The sequence below is a fragment of the Hylobates moloch genome, unplaced genomic scaffold (genome assembly GCF_009828535.3).
Source record: "Hylobates moloch isolate HMO894 unplaced genomic scaffold, HMol_V3 SCAFFOLD_10, whole genome shotgun sequence".
Taxonomy (NCBI): domain Eukaryota; kingdom Metazoa; phylum Chordata; class Mammalia; order Primates; family Hylobatidae; genus Hylobates; species Hylobates moloch.
Window position 1 is genome coordinate 29,677,919 of NW_026652285.1, and position 23,966 is coordinate 29,701,884.

Sequence of the window (23,966 nt, forward strand, 5' to 3'; positions counted from 1 at the left end):
AAGTAGCAAAGAGAAATGGCTTCCCCAAGGACTGTCCTATCCCAGTATAACTTTGTCTTATTATTATTATTATTATTTTAGATGGAGTCTCGCTCTGTCACCCAGGCAGGAGTGCGGTGGCGCAGTCTCAGCTCACTGCAACCTCTGCCTCCCGGGGTCAAGTGATTCTCCTGTCTCAGCCTCCCGAGTAGCTGGGATTACAGGTGCCCACCACCACGCCCTGCTATTTTTTTGTATTTTTAGTAGAGATGGGGTTTCACCATGTTGGCCACGCTGGTCTCGAACTCCTGACCTTGTGATCTGCCCACCTCGGCCTCCCAAAGTGCTGGGATTACAGGCATGAGCCACTGTACCCAGTCATTTTTTTTCACGTGTAATAAGTTCCTGAAAATGTCTAAGAATATAAAATGTATCAAAGTTAGATAATAATCTTACACTGGGCAAGAAGGAGTAGAGCCTGGTGGTTAAGAATGTGGACAGTGACCTACCTACACGGGCATAAACCTGCCACTTCGTAGGTGTGTGGCTGAGACCCCTCTGTGCCTCAGTTTTCTGAAAGACGGAATGATTATAGAAACCACCTTATAGGGTTCTTGTGCAAATTAAGTAATATATATAAAGCACTCAGAACAGGGTCGTATGCACTGAATATGTTAATAATTATTATTCTGTGTTTTAAGGTGGATTCTATACTCAGCTAAAAATAATGACAACTCCCTAATTATATTTTGCTTCTAAGAACATGATCACTGATAATTTATTTCTAAGGCCTTATTTTCTGGCTGAGTGCAGTAGCTCAAGCCTGTAATCTCAGCACTTTGGGAGGCTGAGGTGGGAGGATTGCTTGAGCCCAGAAGTTTGAGACCAGCCTGGGCAAAATAGTGAGACCCCCATCTCTACAAAAAAAAAAAAAAAATTAAAAAATTAGCCAGGTGTGGTGGCACAAGCCTGTAAGTCCCAGCTACTTGGGAGGCTGAGGTAGAAGATCACTGGAACCCAGGAGGTCAAGGCTGCATAGGCCATGATCATGTCACATCACTCCAGCCTGGGTGACAGTGAGACCCTAAAAAAGAACAACTTTTTTCCCCCTCACAAATGAATCCAGTCCACCAACTTGAGTTAAATGAACACTGGGCTAAAATGAAAACAACTTTCATTTTATTTTTATTTTTAATTAATTAATTAATTTTTTGAGACAGTCTTGCTGTATTGGCCAGGCTGGAGTGCAGTGGCACGATCTCAGCTCACTGCAGCCTCTGCCTCTCAGGTTCAAGAGAGTCTCCTGCCTCAGCCTCCCAAGTAACTGAGACCACAGGTATGTGCCACCATGCCCAGTTAATTTCTGCATTTTTTAGTAAAAGCCAGATTTTGCCATGTTGGCCCGGCTGGTCTCAAACTCCTGACCTGAGGTGATCCTCCCGCCTCAGCATCCCAAAGTGCTGGGATTACAGGCATGAGCCACTGCGCCTGGCCTCACTTTAGTTTTAATTATATTAACTTTGTGAGACCCTTTCTTGTTTATTACCTAGTACCTACACTTTTAATTTCCCACATTTGCTTATTTTTACTATCAATAAACACAACAACATATTCAAACAATTGCATCAACAGGCTATACAATATGAGCCAAGTGGAATGGAGATACTTCAAAAATGGGGCTGCTGGCTGGTAGTTGGTGTCACCTCATGACATCCCAACATGTTTGCCGGTGGATGTGAAAAAGTCCAGAGTTGGTGAAGAAAAATCAATTTAGGAATGTCAAAGTCCAAACCTCTAACAGTGGTGATGGTTCAAAAGCCAAAAATCCTTGAGGCTGGGACGTATGTCTGGGTTCATGTCGGTGATCTTGTTGGAAGGGCAATTTGTTACCATGAAGCAGGAGACAGATAGTCTTCACTTTGATAACAGACCCATTCTGAGAGAGCTGGCTATAGAGAAACTATTCATACTGTGAGTCACATTTTTTTTAATTCCATTATAAAACTAAGACGGTCTTCTAAAGGAAAATGGAGAGCTTTGAAAAGTTTTTGTGGATAGGGCCAGGTCTTTGTCATGCTGGGATTATGGTGAGAGAGATTTGAAAGTACTTTTAGTAATTGCTGTTCCTTCCTGTAGCAGAAGCTTCAACGGGAGCTTCTTAAATGGAATTATGGTGAAATTTATGGCAGACTCTGCCTAAGTTTACAAGGAGCAGCTGATACTCCAGGCTACCTCCTCAGTGTGGCCTGATCCCTCCCCCTTTTATTCTCCTGGAGAGTGTCTTACATTATAGTTGATAACACTTACTAATGTCTCCATTTCTTTTTTTCTTTTCTTTTCTTTTTCTGAAGACAGGTTTGTTTTGTTGCCCAGGCTGGAGTGCAATGGTGCAGTCATGGCTTATTGCAGCTGTAATCTCATAGGCTCAAATGATGCTCTAGCCTCAGTCTCCCAAGTACTTGAGACTGCAGGCATGAGCCACCAGGCCCAGCTAATTTATTTTTATTTTCATTTTTGTGGAGACAGGGTCCCTTTATGTTGTCCAGGTTGGTCTCCATCTCCTGGGATCAAGCAGTCCTCCTGCCTTGGCCTCCCAAAGTGCTGGGATTACAGGTGTGAGCCCCCGCACCTGGCCTTCAGTTCTTTTTCGCCACATTTCGTTGTGTCCTTTTGCGATTGGGGTTTAGATAGCTAGAGGTGGAGTTCTTTACTTTCCTGACAGTTAGGGTTTATGCAGTCTTGGTATGCTCCCTTCTTTGATGGCTACATTCTGGAAGCTGGGGAAGACGTGTGTAAGTCTGAGCAGTATGTCTGGCACCGAAACATCGTGAGAGCCCTGATGCCACCCGAGGCCTTCACACGTTGACGAGATGGCTACATACACACAAGGGTCCCTGCGGCGGGCGGAGCGGGGGATGCCATCACCAGATAGAACTTCATAAGACAAAACATCAAGTTCCTTCCTTCCCCTCTCTTAGTAATGGTCCTCCCTATTTAATCCTGGGATGTGAGTTCTTTTGGTGATGGGGGTTTGCTGAATTGATAGGGAATGGTGCCGGTGGTAATGTCCAAGTGGCATTGAACCATAGAAACATTTCTGAATGTTTCTTCTATTTCTATCCCCTAATCTTCTCATGCCACTAGGCGTGTGAGGCCAACACGGCCTTCTAAGCTTCTACAGTCAGCCTGGCTGCCACTGTCCCTACATGATTTTGGGGACTCTAAGGAAGTCCCAGAGACCAAGGAGAGTCCAGTCTTGTGGTCCTGGCCAGAACTGAAATTTCACCATTGACTTTGTCACAGTGCTGTGTGCTTCTCCAAACCACAAGGGTTCCTCCTGCTTCCGGGGGCCTCAGCTCTATCCTTGCAGCTCTCATGAGCCTCAAGTTCTCATGCAGTTTTCAGATGAGGTGGTTCCACGAACTCACACCTATCTCCTTTCTCCTGTGCCATTGTCAGAGGTGACAGCAGATCATGTTCCACAGTGAGAATGGCCAGTTAACATATGCAATGCTTCCCTTTGAAAGCACCTTAAGTGGAGAATTCTAGAAAATAAACCAGGCTGGGCGTGATGGCTTATGCCTATAATCCCAGCACTTTGGGAGGCCGAGGTGGGAGGCTCACGAGGTCAGGAGTTTGAGACCAGCCTGACCAACATGGTGAAACCCCGTCTCTACTAAGAATACAAAAATTAGCTGGGCATGGTGGCACATGCCTGAAATCCTAGCTACTCAGGAGGCCAAGGCCGGAGAATTGCTAGAACCTGGGAGGCGAAGGTTGCAGTGAGCCGAGATCACACCACTGCACTCCAGCCTGGGTGACAGAGCAAGACTCCATCTCAAAAAAAAAGAAAAAGAAAACTGTTGCCCACTTTCATCAATCCTGGAAGCTCAGACCTTAGTAAAATTTATTTATTTCAAAGAAGGTGCAATAAAATTGTTCAAGCCCACTTGGAAATCCATTGTAAGAGGTGCTGGCATTTTGAAAAATCATTTTGCTGATTGTGAGAGTAATACATGCTCATTGCAAATAATTAAGAAAATACAAAAAGGTACATAGAAATAAAATCTCCCAAGATGTTACCTCTCAGAAATAACCATTATTAGCATTTAATGTGCCACTCCTTTTTCTGTGCACAGCAATTTATAAAATTACATGGTACTTTATCTATAATTTTTCATCTTGCTTTTTTCACCTTAAACGACCAGAACATTCTTCCATGTCATCGTCTACTCTTCAAAAACACCGTTTTAATGACTACATAATATTTCATTGTCTGGTTGTACCAGGATTTATTTAGCCAGTTCTCTATTTGCAGGCGTCTAGGCGGTTTCTTATTTTTCATGATTATAAATGATGCTGCAGCAAATATTCTTGTCCAGGAAATCTTTATCTGGGTTTCTGATAATTTCCTTAGAAGAGATTCCAAGAAGGGAAATTATGGAGTCTCAATTCTTCTGGGTGTTACCTCTCTCCTATGGATGCTCAGAAAGGCAGAGTGGCTCCTGTTACCCTGTGTGGGTAGCGTTTCCTGCCACTAAGGCCTCCTAAAGGCCTGGACCACACAATCTTTATTCCTGCTGGGGAGAGATGGAAAGGGGGCTGCTGAGCCTCCCCAGGCAGATCCCCACTACTCACCTGAACCTGCTCCATACAAAGCAGAGCGCCCCCTGCAGGACTCATTTCATAATTAACTTAGAGACTAAAGCATATTTCATTAACCATGGAAACCCTCCCAGCCATCTGCCTCTGTTTTTATTTTGAGGAAAATGGCAGATTTTTTTTTTCCTTAGCTCCCTCTTTTTGGGGATGGAGCTCATTTCCAGCATCCTGGTTCTTTATGTATAGAGCTGGGTCCTCTCCCCTGCTGGTGCCACTCCAGAGTGTCAGAGTCAGGGGTTAGCTTGAGGTGGGAGGCTGGGTGAGAGGTTGTACAAGGGCCTGGGCTTGGCCTCTAAGGCCAAGCCCCTGCCTGGGGTGAGCTCGGCCAGGCAAAGGTGGCACCCATGCACTACAGCGTGGACCTTCAAGGACCTAGCGTCAGCCTCTTGGCTGCTGTCCTAAACTTACAGGGCTGCAGAGAGGGGCAGAGCTCAGAGAAAGAAGCCAACACTCTCATTCCACAGGTGAGGAAACTGAGGCCCAGACAGGCTCCAGGTCAAGCCTGAGCACAGAGTTTGCTTCTTTGCAGCCTCAAAGGAGCGGGGACAGCTTTGATTTCACTGCACTCCAAGGTCAGGGGATTTAAACGGAGTCCTGGGGGCTGTAACAGCCCACGATGTTGGAGCACTTTGAAATGTACAAAACGCGTTCACAGATCACATCTCACTGAATACTCAACCCAGGCTCCAGAGACTACGGGGTCACGTGACATGCATATAGTCACACAGCTGGCGAGTGTTGAGGCTGCGATGGAAACGAGAAGTGCTTTGGTCTGAATTCCCAATGTAGCTGAATGGCTTTTATTCTCACAATATTCGTCAGAGGCCCTGGACTGGGAACTCACAGCGGAAAGGCCTGAAGGAACATTAGTCCAGTTATTTCTAGTGACATCACCTCCTCCAGGAACCCTTCCTGGGCTATCGCCCCAGGCTGAGTTGGGAGGGGGGACTGGATCTCTGACCCTTTATCAACAAACACACACCACAGCATTATACCCTAGGGCGCTATACTTCATGCTATACTCCAGGTTCTAGCAAAGGGTCTGGCTTGTACTAGTCGATCAGTAAGTGGTATTGAATTGAATGAGATCAAATGTGGACGCCGGTGTAATTGCTTCAGCGCCTCACTTTTCCTTTAGGAGGTCATCTGAGATCTCTGGGGGTGGATGTCACATGTGCTTTGGGATGGTCCCCAAGGGATGCCATATGGACCCATCTATGTGACAGGCTGGCCACGTGCCCCAGATCCTGGAGCTGTCAGAAGGGCGGGAGATCTAGCTCACAGACCCCGGCCAGGTAGCATCACCTTTAATAGATGTGTGGCCAGGCCTGGCAGGGGACTGGGGACATCTGCCACACTGTGCTTTTAGTAAATCATGCCCACCCTCTAAGACTCATTTGCTCCTCTATCAGATGAAGGCAATTTGATTGGACCCTTCCAGCCCTGATGATCCAGGTCCTATGACTTTATAATGTCCCCAGGCAGGGGCCAGGAGTGGCAGAGAACCAATCCTCCCTCCCAAATCAGTTTTGGGGGGTAGTCCAGGAAAGCTTTCTGGAAGAGGAGATCTTAGAAATAACTGGACTAATGTTTCGTTGGACCTTTCCTCTGTGAGTTCCCAGTTCAGGACCTCTGATAGGTACCAGGGCAAAAAGACGGAGAGTCAACTCCAGCCAGAAGTCAGAAAGCTGGAGCTGTTAACCAAGCTAAAATGTATCCTGCATAGAAGACACGGTAAAGTACCAGGTTTCCTGGAGCCACTTTAATGTTCCTGCCAGGCTGAAAATCTCTCTCCTTTTAAGATATAAAAGATTTGCTCCCTGACACTCATCTTCAATCATTTTCTGTCTCTGTTCAGCCACTACAGCCTGCATTGAAGGCGAGGGAATCCACGATGATGAATTAGGCATCTATAGATATTTCTCCAGAGCTGCATCTGTTAAACCCAAAGCAGGTCTTGGCTCCACTGAAATCAAATTCAACATGAAAAGCCCTCAATGTGGAGCCCTGGGGCATCCCCAGCCCAGAGCCACGCTGCAACCTCCCCCTCATCCCCGCTCCGTGGCACCTCCCACATCACCTGGGCCACCTATTCTGTAAATTACTGTAAAGTTCGAGTAGAGAACTTATCTTTTTTCCTATCAAGAGAATGACCTACAGAATGAAAAAATAATTCAATGGAGGAAGATGAAAGTAAAATGCAGCTTCATTCCGGGAGCTTTTGGGAGAGAAAAATAGAAAATGCCTCTTTGCTTTTAAAAATCAAGAATGGGGAGCGTGTAACTCTCTCCAATAAATACAACCAGTAATAAAAATGCTCTTTAGTTGTATGCTGTGGCCAGTTCCTGGAGAGAGGCTGAAGGGGAAGGAGGAGGAAGGGGCTCAAGAAGTAGGGCAGGGGGAGAGAAGCAGCCAGAAACAGGTGACTAGAAAGAAGGAAAAAAAAATCAAAACTCCGTAAAAGAGAGGGCATGAATGACAGTCGCGTGCAAAGCAACACAAAAATACAGACAAAAAAGGAGAAGCATGCACACATCACAACCCAGCCACTTGATAGGAAGAGAGACGGAGATGGAAGGCTAGAGTAAGAGAAACAGACACAAAGAGGGACGAGAGGGAGACAGGCGAAGACGGGCTCGGCAAGCAATACAGCTATTTAAAAATAACCAACACCACAACCGAGGCTTGTTTTTGTTTTTAAAGAAGGAAACATTATCAGAGTTACGTTCTTTTTCCCCGCATTACTTTTTAATGTGTTTGCATTCCTGTCCAACTTTGAGAGGTGCAGGCATTCTTAAAAATCCATTCTCCTCATTTGCCACCCAGAGAACTCCTCGTTAACAGTTTCCGGCAGGGAGATCTCACACCTCGTGCTGTAACCTTTTCAGATGATGCCGCTGAAAACCTTAAAGTACTGTTGTGTTTGCACAGTGCTGTAGTGTTTTCACGTGGCCACACCCCTCTGTGCAGCTCCATGGGCGCCTTTTGCTCAACCCCATCCTGCCTTTGCAGAGACCACAGATTCAGAATCGAGGATGATCCAGCCAGGGCCAGAGCTGACCATTCCATGCTGCTTGGTGACAAGGTTTGCTGAGCAAATAAGTACTGAAAATAAGATGACGGTGGATGTGTAGAATGAATGGAAAGAAGGAGTGCCGGGCCCTCCAGCCGCATCATACCCAGTAAAAGCTTCCCAAACCTGCCAAGCACTCTCGCACCTCGCTGCCAGAAGCTCCTCTTTCCTCCCCTGCCTCTGCTGTGGGAAATCCTTCCCGCCCATCATTCATCAATCAGTTCATTGTATTAAGCATCTCCTCTGGGAATTCTTTTCCAACCCTCCTCCTCCGTGGGGGGTAATCATTCCTTCCTTTGGCTTCCTGTCTTGCTACCTCTGCCGTACGTCTTGGCATATTTCATTAGAGCAAGATTTCTCAACCTTGCACTACTATTTTGGGCCAGATACTGCTTTGTTAGAGGGCAGGGAGGGGCTGTCCTATGCATTGTAGCTTTAGCAGCCCCCTTTTCCTCTACCCACTAGATGCCAGCAGCCCCACTGTCGCGGTTGTAACTACCAAAACAATCTCCAGCCGTGGCCAGATATCCCTCAAATCACGCCCAAAGACACCGAGCGAGAGCAGTTGGGGGTGTCAGCCTCAGAGGCAGTGTGGCCTCTGGAGTCTCAGTGTTAGAACAGTGGATGGCATAGAGGAAGCACCTGGATTCTGTAGAAGAAGAATCCGGATGCTTGGACTCTGCCCGTGGGCGGGTAGATAATGAACTGGCCAATTGCACACGAACCATGTTGATCATTGAAACAGGAGTGTTGGTGCATTAGGTCTGAAAGCAAACCCACCAGTCTATTGAGTGATGTGTGGGAGACATAAGGAATAAGAAAGAAAGCATCTCTGTTTAAGGCTTTTGTGATCTAGTTCATCAGAAAAGGCCTGCAGCCACGGGACGCTGATGTAAGAATAACGGGCAGTTTGTAATGAGTTCTGAAGCAGTCAGTGCAGATTCTTCTACATGGGTTTAGGTATTCAGAAAAGGGGAAGCCAGGCTGGGCTACTATTCCTGTGGAGGGCCTAGGGGGCTCCATGGAACTTGACCAGGGCCTTTAAAGGTGGGATGGACTTGAGGTTGGGGGGTGAATGTGGTGTGGCTTACAGCAGAAAGTGTTTACTCCAAGGGGCAGATCCAGCCAGGCCCATAAGTTGGGTCTTGATGCTGGGAGGCCAAGTCTCTTCAAATATGTCCTGAACAGCCTGCAGCAGGGTCGCCTGGGGTTGCTGGTCAAGAATGCAGATTCCTGAACCCCCCAGGCTTAGTGACTTGCTATCCCTGGGGTGGGCCCAGGACCCTATTCTGTATTTTTCACATGCCCCCCACCCAGCTGATTCTGATGCTCTGTGAAGTTTGAGACTCATTTCCTTGCGGTTGGTGGGAGTGATTGAACAGTCCTGGTAATAAACTTGGCCTTCCATTGTGTGTAGCCTGTAGGGTTTACTTGGTCCAGCAGAGCAGTTAAGTACACAGGTGGTAGTGCCAGGCTGCCAGGGTGCAAATCTTGGTCCTGTCATTTCTAGCTGTGCAACCTTGGGCCAGTCACTTGAAATCTCTGTGCCTCAAACTTTTCATCCATAATATGGGGTTAACAAGGTCCCTACCTCACAAGATATTTGGGAAAATTAAATTAAGTCAAACATATAAATGCTTAGCATGGAGTCTGGCAGATAGTAAACACTCATAAATATAAGTCATCACTATCATCATTATTTTAGCATTTGAGGCTTGCTAAGGGTTTGACAAAGCTGAAGTCTCCATTCTTAAAAGTGTGGTCTGTCATCCATGGCCCTCCTCTGTTCCCCTCAGCTTGCCTCCTGTTCCTCCAAAACCTGAAGTTTAATTGCCTGAGCCCTTCTCCAGGAGGAAGATGGACCCTGAGGTGCTCTGAGTGGAGGGGCAGTGTTGGGATGAACAAGGGAGTGTCCCTGGCAGCGTCAGACCCCTCCCAGTCTTTGGCTCGGAGAGGAAACACTTCTTGCCTCCCCAGCCCTGGGATGGACATATTGGAGGCCCAGAACATCCTTTTGCTACTGCCAGATGGCCGTGCCACTCCTCAGCAAGTCTCTCCCAGAGGGAGGCCTGAGCCAGGGCAGGAAAGAGGGAAGAGCAGAAAACAGCTCCGTCTGTGGCAGTTGCCATACCCCAGTCTTCTGGTTTTTTGTTTTGTTTTTATATATTTATTTTTTTTTTTTGAGACAGGGACTCACTCTGTCTCCCAGGCTGGAGTGCGGTGGCACGAACTCAGCTCACTGCAACTTCTGCCTCCCAGGTTCAAGTGATTCTCTCACCTCAGCCTCTTGAGTAGCTGGGACTACAGGCGTGCACCACCATGCCTGACTAATTTTTGTGTTTTTAGTACAGATGGGGTTTCACCATGTCGTCCAGGCTGGTCTCAAACTCCTGACCTCAAGTGACCCACCCGCCTCGGCCTCCCAAAGTGCTGGGATTATAGGCATGAGCCACTGCACCCGGCCCATATCCCAGCCTTCTAAGAGTATAATGTGGTGTTCAAAACCTGGCACACATGCCTTCCTTAGAGTCTTACAATGACCCCAGGAAGTGGGTGGGGAGGCCTTGCCCACCCATTTACAAAAATAACAGCTTTTTGGAGATAAAATTTACATACCATGAAATTCATCCTTTTGAAGTATACAATTCAATGGCTTGTAGTATATTCACGGAGTTGTGCAGCCGTCTCCTCTAGTCAATTTTAGAACATTTCATCACCCCCTAAAAAGAACATTTTAATCACTCCCATTTCCCCCTCCTTCCAGCCCTTGACAACCACGAATGTCTTCTCTGTCTCTATGGATTTGCCCACTCTGGACATTTCATATACAAATGGATTCATGCAATATGTGGACATTTGTGTCTGGATTCCTTCACTCAGCACAATGTTTTCGAGGTTCATACATGTCGTACCATGTGTCAGTATTTTTGTTCCTTTTCTTTTTAGTACTTTATTCCTTTTTATGGTTAAGTAATATTCTGTTATATGGACATATGACATTTTGTTTATCCATGCATCTGTTGATGGACATTTGGGTTGTTTCAACTTTTTGGCTATTATGGATAATGCTGCTATGAACATTCGCATACAAGTTTTTATATGGATGCACGTTTTCATTTGTCTTGGGTATAAACCTAGGAGTGGAATTGTTGAGTCATAAGGTAACTCTTATGTTTAAACCTTTGAGGAACCACCAGATTGATTTCCATGGTGGCTGCACCATTTATAATCTCAACAAAAGGGCATAAGAATTCCTGTTTTTCCATGTTCTTGCGAATACTTATTACAGGTTGAGCACCCCAATCCAAAAATCCCAAATCCCAAATGCTCTAAAATCTGAAACTTTTTGAGTGTTGACATGATGCCATCAGTGGGAAACTCCCATGTGACCGCCTGCAGTCAAAACCTTGTTTTATGCACAAGATTATTTAAAATATTGTGGAAAATCACCTTCAGACTATTTGTATTAGGTGTGTATGAAACAAATAAATTTCATGTTTAAACTTGGGTCCCATACCCAAGATATCTCTTTATATGTATGCTAATTTTCCAAAATCTGAAAATTTTTGGTCCCAACATTTCATGTAAGGGGTAGTTAACCTGTATCTGTCCTTTTGATTACAGCCATCCTATTTATTGGGTGTGAACTGGTATGTCATTGTAGGTTCACTCCTTATAGATGAGGAAATTAAGGCTCAAGAGGCAAAGCAACTTGGCCAAGTACACTCAGATAGCCAGGGGCAAAGCCAGAATTCAAACCAGACACATCTCACTTCCACATCCATTTTTTTTTTTCCCCTTACATCAGGCAGCCCTCCAGCTGAACGATTTTTGTCTGTGCCTGGCCCAGTCCCTGAGTCCAAAGTGGTTCTTAGGATTCACATCGGTTACAGGACCGGGCCATGGTCTGCCCACCTGAAGCTGACCGCCTGGTCACCGTTCACTCTCCCAGCCAGTCTGCTGGCCAATGTTCATTGAACGCCTACTGTGTGCCGAGCTCAGGAGCTGTAATTAGATTAAGGAAGGCACAGAGCCCACTCTCAAAAATGGACTCATTGCTTTTAATGTGTCTCATCAAATGAAAGATGAATTTTTAGTCTCTAGATTTACACTGTGCCAGAAAAGAGCAGAAAGCTGACCTGGGAGGAGAAGTGAGAAAGAAGAATGGCGAGGGACCCCCAGCAGGAGAGTTGAAGGGCGATGGCCTGAGCCAGTTCCAGAAAGATTGGGTACCAATGCTGAGGGCCACAGCCAGGAAGAGGAGGACCACGTTAGAGAGGTAGGTTGGAACTGCTTTCAGGGATGGGGTTTAGCAAGAAACTGAGGAGCAATTAAGAGGGAAAAATGAAGGAGTCAGAAGGAGGAGGGGAGAAAGAACAAGGGCTAATCTGTGTAATTATGCAAATATACAGCTTCCATTTAGCAGGCCTCTCTGAGGGGCAGGATCTGTGCTGAGCGCTTTGCATACCCTGCAAGGTACATTGTTAATATTCTTATTTTATAGACCGGAAACTGAGGCTCAGAGATATTAAGTGCTTTGGCCAAGGAATACAGTTGGTAACATTCAATCAGACTTTAAACCCTATTCTCTTAACCACTCGAACGTCTACTGAGTGAGTAACCAAGGGATGCTTATGATGGAACGTGCCGTCAGGGGTGCTGGAAATAGGAACCAGGCTCAGCTTTCCCTCTGGAAGGCTGGTATTTTTGGAAATAGAAATGCTTTGGAGCTAATGATTTTTCCTGTAATGGTTTCAGCCTGTTTGGGGTTTTCACACTTCAGTTTACAGTCTGAGCCATGATGTGTACTCATTTATTCCTTTTTACAGGAAAAAAAAAAAAAACCCAATGAATTTTTAATCAAATTGAGCTTGAGTATTTGACCAGTGAATCAGAAAGTCTTCCAAGTCTTAGGAAGGAGGTGGAGGTGAAGATGGAAAATGTATACCCATCTCTCTTCAAGAAGGTAGAGTGAGGGAGGCCCCTGCCGGGGGTTCTGGGACAAAAGGAGTGGAAATTAATCCCACAGGCTGTCTGCAGCAGGATCACCAAGCTCTCTAGGGCATTGCGTCTCTCAGGGGATAGCAATTGGTGACTCTGCTGGTAGATCAAACATTCAGCTGCATGATGGTGGTGTAGACCAGGGCAACACATTTTTCTATAAAGAGTCAGATAATTGTAGGCTTTGCAGGACACCTATGGTCCCCATCACACATTCGTGTCTTCCTCCTTCCCCTTCCTCATTTCCTTCTCTTTCCTTTTCTTCCAGAACCATTTAAAAATGCAAAAAAATTTAAAAAAAATTCTTAGCTGGAGGGCTCTACAGAAAACAGACTGTGGGTCAGATTTGCCTGATGGCCATAATTGACCAACTCCTGGTCTAGATATCTTTTGGAAACTAACTTGGATGAATTGCTTAACTTTCTGGAATATTATATAATGTATCTATTGAACACCTACTGTACGCATAGCTTCATACCAGTTGCAATAGAAAGAACACAAAGATAAATGAATGAAGAAGCTTTGCTGTAGCTGCTGTGGGTGTAATGTAGGGGAAACAGCAGCAGACCTAGAGCCAGAAGACTTGGATACCAAGCCTACCTCAGTCCCTGAAGAACCTGCAGAGCCACATCTGTAAATGGGGAAAATAATGCATCCTTTACCTGATTAAATAAGCTCAGGAGTAAAGTTATTTTGAAAAGCACTACATAATAGGAGCTGTATTTAGAGAGTTGAGGTTACACATGCCTATGAATAGTTGACTGACAATAAGAAGACTGTATAAAGCTGTGATGTCAGAGGTGTTAAGAGAGAAAAGAGATTGACACACTGTCATATAGGACTCCCTATGCCAGGTACTCTCACCTGTGTTAGCCTGTGAGTGATTTAGGCAGTGTACCCATTAGAATTGGGTTTGGCTGCTTCCTACAGGAAGCCCAAAGTAAAAATGGTCTAACCAAGACAAAACTATAACTCTTAGCCTGGGCAATAAAGTGAGACCTTGTCACTATTTTTAAAAATTTTTTAAATAGCCAGGCATGGTAGTGCACACCTGTGGTCCCAGCTACTCAGTAGGCTGAGGCAGGAAGATCGCCTGAATCCAGGAGTTCAAGACCACAGTGAGCTTATAATTGTGCCACTGCACTCCAGCCTGGGTGACAGAGTGAGACTCTGTCTCAAAAAAGAAAGAAAGAGAAAAAGAAAGAGAGAGAGGGAGGGAGGGGAGGGGGAAGGGGAGGGGATGCTCTCATTTGAAGTGGAGGTATGCAATCGAGAACGTGGAGAGCATCCCCACAGTGTCAAGAACCCAGGTTCCTTCTCCTTTGCTCCATTATCCTTGCATGTAGCTCCCATTCAACAAAGACATCTCATAGGCCAAAATGGCTGCTTGACCTCCAGCCATTACATCTGCATTCCAGGCATGTGAAAGGAGGAAGGAACAAAGAAGAAAGGGCTAAAGGACATATGCCAGGAGCCTTTCACAAAAATGTACTGGAAGCTGGCTCCAAATACTGCTCCTTATATCTAATTTGCTATACTTAGCAACAAAAGAGACTGTAAAAACCAGTCTTTATTGTGGGTGGCCATGTGCCCAGGTAAAACTACAAGGTTCTGTTTTTAAAGAGGAGGATAATGAACCCTGGGATAAGCAATTCGCTATGGCTATCATAGGTAACAAGTTCATAGAAAGGAAAAAGTCAGGGAAGGCTTTATTAAGAGAGTGAGACAGCATGGCTCGGGGAAATGCGTTGGAGGTCTGGAGGGAGATAGCGGGCAAACTAGTCTAGTCTAGACTACTCTTGTAAAGGAGGTTTCAGAATTAATGCTGGAAAAGATACTAATTAAAATAATACTATAACAAGTTGGGGACCCTACCACCTTGGGTGATGTACCACCCCTTGATGACTTTGTGACTCCTCAGAAGCTCCTCTCTTCCTCCCCCTCCTCTTCCCCTTCCTTCAATATGTCACCCACACAGCCTTCTTCTGCCAGGGCTGCCACTTCCCAGGAGGTGGTCCTCAGGTCTTCCTGGGTAGGTCCCTCAATGCAGCTCAAGCGCATCCACCTTCCCCTGCATCTCCCAGTCCTTGGAGAGACTTGTATCTTTGCTGCACTAAACTCTACAAGTGAGGATTGTTTCCTGCTCAGTACTCTCTTTCTCTCAGCTGCAGATACAGGCTGCTCCAGTTCTCTTGACTTGAGACTCTTTGGGAGGTGACTGGTTGGGCCCTAGTTTCTGTGTTCTCCCCGCTCTGCGGGTTGCAGGTCAGGTTCTTCCCTATATCTCTCATTCCAGCTCCTTGACGGCATCTGGCCAGTGGAACACCCACACTCAGCTTGGGGAGATGTAGATGGGGAGGCCCTGGGTCATCCCAGGCCTCACTACTAGCTGAGAAGTCTAAAAATCCCCACCTCCCTCTAATCGCCTCAATGAACCTCTAGACTTCTCTTTGGCATGGGCTAAGGTGTAATGGGGCAGGGGATGCAGAACCAGTGAGGGACCATTCTAAGCAAGTCCCACCTGGATGGTTTGGCATCTCCCTGCACAGTGTGTGGGCAATTCACACCTGAAGTTCTCCGCCTTGGGACCTCAGATGAGATTCTAGAACAACAAGGCAAGGCCCTGATGAATGTCCTCTTAAATATATTCCATTTATTGACTTCTAACTATGTGTCAGGCACCACTAACCCACTACCAATGAAGTCTTTACAGGTAAAGAGACTGATGATGGTGGGAAGGCAGGTGAGGACCGGACGATTCCAGAAAGAAGCCATGAGAAATGAGGCCAGGAAGGAGAGGTAGAGGCAGATGGCAGAGGCTTTAGTGCGGGATTGAGAAGCTCTGACCTTCTCCTCTAAGTGCAGGGAACCATCAAAGGATTCTAAGCATATGTGATGTGGTCTCAGTTGTGGTTTTGGAAACTTTATCTCCAAGTACAGTGTGGGAAGGATTGGAAAGAGAGGGCCAGGTGTCTTTCCATTAGAGCGTGAGTCCTGGGAAGCAGTGGAGGGAGACTGGATATGGGGAAGAGAATGAGGAGGAAGAGGAAGGAAGGAAGATACAGGGGAAGAGAGGAAGGAGAGGGGACAAGAGAAGGACAGGGGAAGAAGAAGGGGAAGGAAGAAAGCGAGGAGATTTGGTTCCTCTCTTTTCTTTCCTCTCCTCTCCTCTCCTCTTTTTTTCTTTTCTTTTTCTTTTTTTTTTTTTTTCGTAGAGACGGGGTTTCACCATTTTGGCCAGGCTGGTCTTGAATTCCTGACCTGAGGTGATCCGCCCACCTTGGCCTCCCAAAGTGCTGAGATTACAGGCATAAGCCACTGCGCCCAGCCTGGTCCCTCTATTTCATTTGCTCAACAGAAACATACAATTTCTGAGCACCCACCACATGTGAGAGGGGCTTGGACAAACAAGGTGGACCATCATGGTCCTTGTGAGAGCTCATAACGTGGAAGGGAAGAGGGAAGAGGATGCCAGCTGATGTGTACAGAGTCCTCTGGAGCTGACAAATGGCCTTGACAAATACTATCTCCCTCCATCCCCACACCTGTTCTGTAAAATAAGCAGGACAGGCATGCTTATGCTCATTTCATAAATGAGAGAACTCAGCACAGGTTAACTTACTCAGGATTCTACAGCTGGGACAAGGCAGAGCTGGGATTCAAATCCAGTGCTGTTTCTGCTACATCAAGTACACACAGGAAAGGTACCCAGAGCTCAAGGGGAAGGTAGAATTTGGCAGAATGGTTAAGGGCTGGATTCTGGAGTCCGACTGTCTGGCTCCAAAGCCTTTCTCCATCTCGCTGTGTGTGAACCGTAGGTGAGTTTCTTAACTCTCGATGCTTTAGCCCCTTCACCTGTAACTTGTGAAGAATGGTGCCCACCTCCTAGGGTCGCATGAGGTTCACATGAACTATAGTTCAGGCCTGGCCCAAAGTAAGCACTCTGAAAGGGATTCTGCCATTACCATTACATTTTGAGGTGGGTGGGTACAGGGAGGTGGTCTAGGCAGAAGCAATGAGCCATCTCAAGGGGAAGTGCAGGGACCCAGGCCACTGTCAGGACCTCCTTTCTGGGCCCAGACCCCCTAGATGCCCTGGACCTAGTCTTTTGCTTCCTCTCCTGTATCCTTCCCCATCGTCCTCTTCCTCTCCCTTTCTTTGTTCCATCCATTTTCCCTTTCTTCCCTACTGCTCCTTGCTCAGTTCTATTGAGCCCTGGAGGCTGAAGACTGTGCTAACACTCCCCACCACCCCCCATGTGACTATGGGCCAAGAACCAGCCTTCCAAATTGCTTTGACATCCACCGAGGAGCATGTTCCAGGAATATCAGCTGTTCAGCAGATCTGCTAAAGGGCATGGTGAGAGCACCTGGCTTTTCCTGAGGGGAGAGGCTTCTGCAGGCAATCGCCTCTCCCTCCTTACTGCCCCTTATCCTGATTCCCAGTCTACATGGTCTCCTTTTTATTAAAGGAGAGGGGGAGAGAGGCTGAGAGAGAGGGAGGGAAATATTAGAAATATTGTCACAACATGCTCCCTGGCTTCACAGAAGGTAATCAGGAAAGAGACAAGGAGAGAACTGGGCTCTATGGTTATCACAGCTATTAGTGGGAGATTATTTGTTCATCACCCTGTAAAAAGTTCCCAGCTTTGGCAAAGGTAATTACCAGCCTAGGTGGCTGGGCCAGGTCGGGACATGGGGGGAGGCGAAGCTGTCATTTCCAATTCACCAGCCTCCATTTGCTTTTTGGTCAAGAGGTTCAAATGAAAAGGTTAATTAAGAATCAGAGGATTTGCTCATCAGGTTAAGTCATGTATACACAGCACAAAGGGCATGTCTATACATGATAACTGCTTTAAAGAAACCGGTTCAATTCAGCATTTGTTGACACGCTCACCTCCCCCCCAACCGCCCCCAACACACTTACAGCCTCTCGCAGTTAGGTGTGTGCTAGCCTCTTTGTTTGTTACAGGGGATATGATGGCCGGTGAGGTATGGGTGCTTGCTTGGGATATATGGCTCCCTCTGCAATGGAGATCAGCCCACAAATGTGGGGGCTCCAGTCAAACTAGCTACTTGCCTACTATGTGTCCCTTGGGCAAATAACTCTCTATCTTGGAGTAGATCTGCAATTCCTAATCATAATAGTCTGCGGATTGGGGAAAAGGGGATGCAATAGAACCATTTTGGACAACTTTTAAAAATATAGTCCCTACAGGAATTCTGATATTTGCCCTTCTCCCAATTTCATCCAAGTCTCTTGGTACATGTAGTGGATGCTGTAGAATGTCAACCTGGTCCCTCCTTCAGGATTGAGGTCCTCGCTTCTCCAGTTGCAGCTAGGAGTATTGGTAGATGATGTCTCTCAGCTAGGTCCCTCTCTAGGAATTGCCTCAGCCAAGGAGAGCCAAGGTCACTTCCTTGGGGCAGCCTGCATCAAAATATGGGTGTGGGGGTGTAAATACCCATTCATTTTGCTTCAGGACAGGACAACCTGGAAGGCCATCCTAGCTCCAGAACTCCCCGTAGGCTTGGCTGAGACCCTTCATCCCAGCTCAGCTTCTCTCTCTGCCTAATCCCATTTCCTTCCCTCTCCTCCACACCCCCTTCCCTCTCCTCCCCACTCCCCACCCCAAGTTGTTGATGCCAAAAGCACCCTCAATAAATTTCCTGCATGAAAATATCCATTTCAGAGTCTGTTTCCCAGGAAACCCAACCCAAGGCAGCACACACAAAAAATTGAGACTCACCAGATCCAATGATCGGCAGGAGCCGTTCATCCATTCAGCAAACGAGTGTTTGGCACCTATGTTAACTCTAGCCCTAGAAGACGTGCTGGGTGAGGAAGGATTCCAAGTGGGCCTCAGAGTGGGCAGAGTGTGGAAGGAGGAGGAGAGGCAATGAATTTAGTGGAATCATTGTGTGTTTTGGAGTGCACACATGGAGTGACCAACTAGATGTCTGAAATTATCCTGGAGTGCCGAATTACTAATTCCAGCTCTGGAGTGACCCTATCTGATCTTTAGTGGGTGCAGGATTATTGCCTGTGGGAAATTCTGTCTTGCTCCTGCCATGTGTTATGTCCCAATGGCAACCTGTCCTCACATCCTACCTTTAAAGAGGTAATCTGTCTCCATCTCACAGCCACCATCAACAAGGGAAAGCTCCTACCTCCGTAGTGTTATTTGCAGCCTTTGTTCTGAACCTATCAATCGCTTCACCCTCTTTGAATCTTCTCTGAATTGTCCCTGAGGCCTCAGCTGTCAGCCTCTTGCCCTACCCCCTGACCAGGGCCTTGCAGGCTCTCCTTGACCCTGATGACTGATGTTTCCCTCCCAACCCTCAGCCTTTGACTCCCCACTCATTTATAATCCAGACACATTCTTCATCACATCTGTCTTCTGCCATGCCAGGGGTCTCCCCAGCCCAGCCTGTCCCAGGCTTTACCTCAGCACTGCCCCAGATGGTCAGGTGCTCTGCTGGCCTATAAGCCCTGTGACCTCAGACTAACTGTGTAGTGTTTAGAGGGGGATCTGGAGCTCTAAAAGGAGTTGGGGATTGTGACTATGACTGGGGCACATGACTGAGATGGTCCTCTTATTCTAATAACAGCAGGAAATGCTGTTAGGTCACCTCCTTTCCAGGGTTCTGCATCTTTACTCCCACCTGGCATAGTTTGGCTTCTGGCTTCCAGTCCAGTATCCCCAGGAAAGAGGCAGACTTGAGCAGAGCTGAATCCGCAGTGAGGCACTGGAGACTTTGTCTGAAAGGAAATCAGGAAGGAGAGACGCAAAATGGAAAACAGCCTGGGAGGAAGGGGTTCTGTCCATGGTTCTGAAAAAACAATCCCAGGAATACTGTGATTATTTGCTGGCCTTCCACCTGCGGCTCAGCGCTCAGCTGTACATTGTGAGGAACCCAAAGGACATGGGACCCCAGTTCCTGCCATAAAAGGTCCTTTAGGCAAGTTGGACACAATAAAACACCTACGTGAGAACACACAGGAATAATTCTGAACAGTCCAAATAATGATGGGTCTCAGAAAACTGCACTCAAGAGAGTTCTGGCTGCCTTGATAAAGGGGACCTTGAGGCAAACCCCATTTTAGGCTCTAGGCCCTTTGAAGAAAAAACCACCTTGTAATGAAATGCTCTTTCTTTAGTCACCATACCATTCCCTGCAGTATTTAAAACCTAAAGGTCTTGGATATAAAACTAGTTTATCTAAATGCAGCAGTGCAGCAGTTTAAATTTAGGTGCTAATGCTATGTTTGAAATGTAAGCATACCATTGGCTTTTAGTTATGTCTTTAAAAAAGGATTGGTGAGTCATTTTTGTCTGGGTGCCCCAGCTCCAGGCCATATGGCCACGGTCTCTCAACCCTTGCTTGTCGTAGTCACACAGAGCTGACCCTATAAGCAAGAGGCTCCAAAGCCTCACTTTCCAGGGCAGCCTGAGGCCCTGGGACATGTACACAGCAGCGTGTCTGCCACACCCACTGCTGATGGGAGTGCACTCCCTCCCCAGGCGCTGCTCTGCCCTCAGCATTGTGAGGATCTTAGTATGTAGGGACAACGCATGGCCTCCCTGCTCTGCTCCCAGAAGGTGCCCTCCCTTGCCTTGCATGAGGAAAGGCTGCAACTTTGAGCTCCCTCTTTAGCTAGGGAACCTCCCTTGCCTCCCCCGCTGGGTCTCAGGAGGAAGGAGCTTGCGTGCATCTTCATCCAGCCTCTGTATCTTTGTGGAGGTCTTCTCATTCACAGACAAAAGGAACTGCTTTAGGTCTATCTTCGGAATTGGAAAAATTAATATTCATAAGACAAATACCCTGATCCCTGACCAACTTGATGTCTGAGGGGCAGGTCACACATCTATTGATCTCAGTTTCTCCTTTAAAACAAGAGGAGCTGACTGGATGATCAAACAGGGTTTCTGCTGATTCATCCTAACAGTCTCTGAATCAGAAGGAGTGGGATGAGTCCTTCTTTACCTTAGATAAATATGTACCCTATCCATCCACCCTACTCCCTGAAGTCTTACCTCCCTGAGAGCCAATACTCAGGGAATTCTCTGTCCGTGAGAACACTTCTTTTTTTTCTGTCATCTGGGACTGTTGCTCTCTATTCCATTTGATTTCCTACCGATGGAACTGGGGTAGAAAACATGCATCCTAAAGGAACCCTTCACTTATCTCTCCTGAGACCTTCACTAGAGCCAGCCTCTCTTTTGAGCTCTCTTTTAATTCTAACTACCAAGAGGAAGGGCAGAGGGCACGTCCTGCCCCACAGCCTCACCACCTTGGGAAGATAAACAAGGAGAGAGCAGAAGGAGTCAATTTTCACTCTTCCAGACAAATCCCTCACTTCAAAGGCTTCAGGAAAGAACTGGGTGATCCCAGGAGGAGGCTGGCACACAGTGGGGAAGGGTGTGGGAAAAAGACATAAACCTCAATTCAGTGGGTGATAAAGATTACCCAAGAAGGTTTCTCAGAGAAGCTTTCAGAACAGGCATTGATTGAGGATCTGTAGAGATATAGGGAGAAGACACAGGCATGTGTTGTAAAGACAGAAGCAGTAATTGGCAAGTCACTTGTATTTGGGGAGTAGGAGAGTTCCAGTGGGCTCCAGCGGGCTGCAGGAAGAGAGTGAGATGCATTTGGAGAGATGCAGGATTGTGGGGCGGGCAAATGATGAGGGCCTTGCATGCTGGAGTCTATTTTCTGCAATAGAAGCAAGAAGGACGTTGATCCTGATGCTGGATCTCTGTGGGTTGGGTGTTTGTCCTAGGACTCCCAGACTTGGGGAGAATGTAGGGCTCAGACATAAGTTTGTGTAAGTATGTGAACATGCATGGGAAATGTAATGGAGATGGAGTTTCATTTGAGCCATTCTGGCTTGATCCAAATTTATATTAATTTGGTCAAGAGTATGAAGTCCACATTACTAGTCAGTGGTAACTCAAGCCGAGGCTCCAGTGACTGTCAGGCTGCGTGATTGCTTCCCTGTGAGGACAAAGGAGAATGAAGCTTACATGCCTGGCAAATATTGGGTTGGGGAAGAGAAATGGATGTTTTTGCTTTTCAGTCCATCGATTTTGTTATTCTCAATTGCTGTCCCAGTGGACCCACATGCTCCACACATCCCTGAAAATTCTCTCACATCTGGCACGACTTGGGACAGGAGCGGAAATGCTGGGAGGGGTATCTGGAGAAGAGTCTGGAATGCTTCTTGGAGGTTTAGCCACGTTTGAATGTGCAGCAAGACTGCACCAGCCACTCAGGGCCAGTCATCTCTCACTCTTGCCTCCAGTCCCATTTTCTGCCCTACTTTCCAAATGTGATAGTTGCTTTTAGTAGAAATCCACAAGCATTTGTCTTCAGGGCCTCCAAGAGCTCCCCTTCCAGTCTCCCACTGGCTCCCCCTCCACCTGCAGCAACACAGGAGCCAAACCTGGGATTTACCACTGCTGCCCCATCTGCATCAGGGGCCAGTCTTGGGACCTGCAGGAAGGGTGGGGAAAGTATGTTGGGCCTGTTGACATGAGTGAGTCACTCCGAGTGGGAGCAGATGACAGGGAGAGTATGACTCAGTGAAGGGAATACAATGTGGGTGAACACAAGGGGTTTTCAAATTTTTACCTGCCCAAGGGAATGTGGAAACTCGGGACTTGGAGCAGGCCCAGCTGGTGCTTACTGATGCCATGTTGGCCCAATGGTGTTGCTGTCTTCAGGTTCTCTCTGGGTTACCAATATGTATGGGGTGGTCTTCCTGAGCTTGTCTCTTCTGCATTCTTTGGTGCCTCCTTGTATCTTGATCCCTTTAGTCCTTCTTTGCCAGGGAGGTTGGTGAACAGAGGCCTCAAGGAATCCTCAGCCAGCGTCCCAGCTGCTGGGTCCGCATCCACCAGAGGAGCATGGAGCTGGGACCAGTGTCCTGATCTGAGTTTCAGAACAGAGTCTGCCAGAGGGAAAGGCTCTTAAGCATCTGACTTAGGCACTGAACATGGTGATGCTCTGCATATGTCTCTCTTTTTGGAATATGGGAAGAGGGGCAGTGTCCTAGATGCTAAGGGCTGCTGCCTTCCTTCTTTGGCCAGCAGCTTGTTAGGAGCAGGAGAGTAAAGTGGTCCAAGCTATACAAGGAAGAAGAGCAGGGGAACGCTGCCACAAGCCTCATGGCACTGGCAGCCACCTGCCTCAGGGCCTTTGCACATGCTCTCCCCCTTCCCTTCACGTGGAAGGCTCCTCCCCATACACCTGCATGGCCAGTGCCCTCACTTCCTTTAGGCCTTTGTTCAGATGTCACATTTTTGGTGAGGCTTCCCTGACCACAGTATTTAAAATGCCGCCCTACCCACAGCATTTTCCGTCTTCCTTTCCTGCCTTATTTTTTTTTCCCATATGCCTTCTCACCAACTAATGTACTGTTACTCATTTACTATGTTTATTTTATACCTCCTCCTATAAGAATGCAGGCTTCGTGAGGATAGGCATTCGGTCTGTTTTGTTCATTGCAGTATCTCCAATCCCCAGAACAGTGCCTGGCACAAAGAAGGTTCCCATTAATCTCAGTTGAAGATTTAGTGAATTTACCAAGAATATTCTGAGTGCTAGTAGGAAAGGTTATATGCCGAGGCAGGGGTTACCCACTGCAGAGGATGGAGTGGACAAAGAAAGGCTTAGACTGGGATTCAGGAGAGCTGAGTGCAAGCCCCAGCCCTGGCCCTCTCCAGCAGCAGAGTGGAGATAAGCCAGCCCACCCTGCCTCCTCTGGGTAATGGAAGTATCATCGCTTTGTAAATTATAAAGAGCTGCCTTCATGGCCCCCATCCTGACTCCACTGTGGTGTCTGGGCTGACCCTGAGTTGCAGTGTGATGGGATGGGGTTGGGGTTAGTAGAGAAGGTTTTGTGGGGGAAGTGCATCTTGGGATGGGCTCTAGATATGCAGGGAACCACACTGTCAAAGGTCCAGAGGAACAAGGAGTTTGGGGTGGGAGACAGGCAGGGCCTCTGTGGAGATTGTTCTGATGCTAATTCAGAGGCACCAGGGACTAGGGAAGCTTCTGCCTTTTGTGGCCACAATTCTCAGGCTAGTTGCCCTGGTGTGAGCTATAGTCTGCTCAAGCCGTGCTTGTTACAGGGAACTGTGACCCACCGCGCTGCCTTGAGTGAAGGGGTGTTGCTGATTGGCAAAGGTGACAAACAGGCAGCCTCAAGGCCATGGAATGGGCTTTTGGAGGCTGGAGCTGAATGA

General features: G+C 47.2%; 1 long non-coding RNA gene across 1 annotated transcript in view; it reads left to right on the forward strand.

Annotated features, from left to right (window-relative positions):
* The window catches only part of LOC131384367 (uncharacterized), a 39,152-nt gene that overhangs the window by 10,007 nt on the left and 5,179 nt on the right, over positions 1-23,966 (forward strand). The window lies entirely within an intron of this gene.